Source organism: Urocampus carinirostris, chromosome 1 (assembly GCF_059441175.1).
Source record: "Urocampus carinirostris isolate Australia breed hairy pipefish chromosome 1, RoL_Ucar_1.0, whole genome shotgun sequence".
NCBI lineage: Eukaryota > Metazoa > Chordata > Actinopteri > Syngnathiformes > Syngnathidae > Urocampus > Urocampus carinirostris.
The window spans coordinates 68,793,950-68,796,449 of record NC_142349.1 but is presented as its reverse complement, the minus strand read 5'-3'; the positions used below and the strand labels follow the sequence as shown (position 1 = coordinate 68,796,449).

General features: G+C 43.9%; 2 non-coding genes across 2 annotated transcripts in view; one reads left to right on the top strand and one right to left on the bottom strand.

The window, feature by feature from the left end:
• trnaq-uug (transfer RNA glutamine (anticodon UUG)) overlaps positions 1-31 on the top strand; it is a 72-nt gene extending 41 nt beyond the window's left edge. Inside the window, exon 1 of the tRNA in view lies at positions 1-31. This exon is cut by the window's left edge and continues 41 nt beyond it. This is a non-coding gene — a tRNA (tRNA-Gln).
• Positions 32-1,629: 1,598 nt separating this feature from the next.
• Positions 1,630-1,701, bottom strand: trnad-guc (transfer RNA aspartic acid (anticodon GUC)). Its single transcript has one exon. It is a non-coding gene; the product is annotated as a tRNA-Asp (tRNA).
• Between the last annotated feature and the right edge of the window lie 799 nt (positions 1,702-2,500).

The following is a 2,500-nucleotide window of genomic DNA, read 5'->3' as shown; positions in this document are numbered from 1 at the left end:
AGTAATCCGAGTTCAAGTCTCGGTGGAACCTGATTGGTTTTGACAACTTTAAATGCATCCTTGACCCAGATTCTCGTGCACTGCTAGATGTCGCTGTAGTTTTAAGATAGCGGCGAGACTTTCAACAAAGAAAGGAAATTTGATCTCATTACCCCGCCGACCTGCATTGCCTGTAAGTTTCTGTTGTTATTATTCAAAATCATCCATAAATTTGCCCCCTCATATATTTCAGATTTAATTTCCCCTTATGACCATGCTCGGAGCCTTCACTCTGAAAATGCCGGTCTAGTAGTGATCCCAAGAGCCGAGAAGAAATTCGCAGAATCTTCATTCGGGCCCCGGTGTTGTGGAATGCTCTGCTCCCTGAGTTTGATCTGCAACTTCAGTGGAAGTGTTCTAATCTAGGCTTAAAACACACTTTTATTCTATAGCATATGAATAACCCATATTTCATGTTGACATTGTCTGTCAGGATCAGCATATTTTGGTGAAACCTTATAACAATCCTTCTTCGTCTTTGTCAGCATTGAGCCGTTGTTTTATGTGCAGTAGTTGAACAACTGAATCCATGGTGTAATGGTTAGCATTCTGGACTCTGAGTCCAGCAATCTGAGTTCAAATCTCGGAACTTGGTATTATTCAAAACCATGCATGGACTTCATATTAGTTTCCCCTCATGTTCCGGTCTGATGCTTTCGCTCTGAAAATGCTGGTTGACTCGTGATCCCAAGAGCCAAGAAGAAATCTGCAAGTTCTAGAGCATTCCCTATTAGAAACCATGGCGACATCACACACCCCTGTCTCACACCAGTCAACACAGGGAACCACTCACTTGTCTCACTCCCTACTCTTACACATGCTCTGCTGTGCACATAAAAACTCTTCAATGCTTCCAACAACTTTCCACCCACTCCATACATTACCATCACTTGCCACAACGCCTCTCTATCAACTCTGTCACACGCCTTTTCCAAGTCCATGAAAGCCAAATAAACATCCTTATCTTTTGCAAAATATTTCTCACACACCAGTCGTACTGCAAACACCTGATCCACACAGCCTCTTCCTTTCCTGAAACCACTCTGCTCCCCATCACCACCTCATTCGTTCTTTCTCTCACTCTCTTAATCAAGAGTATTCCATACAGCTTACAGACAACAAACTGATACCTCTCGAATTGCTACATTCATACTTATCCCCTTTACCCTTATACAATGGCACCACACATGCACTACACCAATCAACAGGAATCTCACCTCTTAAAAAGCGTATATTCAACAAGCGTACTAACCAGTCAATCATAGCCGTGCCACCTTTTTTCAAGGATTCAGCACAGTACAACCATCCAACCGAGGTGCCTTCCCCCCTTTCATTTCTCTCGCTGCCTCTTGCACCTCCCATGTTTCCACAGGCTTTACATTTAAATCACCCAACACGGGTATTCTCCCCATACCACCGATGGCCTCGACTCTCACTTCTCTTCCATCCTCCACATTTAGCAACTCCTCAAAATACTCTGCCCATCCCCAGTCTCTCTCCACTTTTGTCACCTCTTATGACAAACAGTGGGAGAATTCTCACATCTCCCAGAGGGAGAGGGCCCCTCACCACAGGACTTAAAAATATGCACTCCCCGTCGGGGAATTGAACCCCGGTCTCCCGCGTGACAGGCGGGGATACTCACCACTATACTAACGAGGAGTTAGAATAATTTTTACGACTCCTAATAGAGAACCGCTCACTAACTGGATGAGCCGCTTCTCTATAAAGGGGAGAAATGCCCATCACTACTAATCAAAAGAAGGACTCATTTAGAAGTCAGGATTGGAAAATGTTGATGAAACTTCAGAACAGACCTCACCGTCTCCGTGATTAGGCTTAAAACCCACTTAAAGTATGTTCTAGAAGTTATGAATGACCTATATTTCAAATAGACAATGTCTGTCAGGATTGGCAAATTTTAGGGAAACCTTATAACAAGCCTTCTTCTTCGTTGTCATTGGTGGGCTGTCGTTGCAATAGTTGTATGACTGGTTCCGTGGTGTAATGGTTAGTACGCTGGCCTCTGAATCTGGCGATGTGAGTTTAAATCTCAGTGGAACCTCATCAAGTGTGACAAATGAAAAAAGACTGCTTGTGTTTATGCCTTTTATCACTATATTATATAACCTACATTGGCTGTGAAGTATTGTTAAAAAAAATTGTTTATGTATTTGCTCTCTTATCATTTTGTTGGTGATAGGAATGAGTGGAGAGGTGTTGTGAAAGGATAGTCGGATGTTTGGACGTGTTCTAAGGGGTGAGCAGGGCACCTGTATGATGCGGCAGGGGTAAACCAGTGAAAGCTGTCGGGCCCTGTTGTTGAACAGAAGAGTCCTGACCCGAGTGACATGGCCGCTGTCTTGTGTTCCACTTTCATCTGGAGGGACGAAAGCATGAACAACTTAGGTGCCGAGGTGCTTAACTTGTTTGGGCATTTGGGTTGGCCATGGTCAAAAAC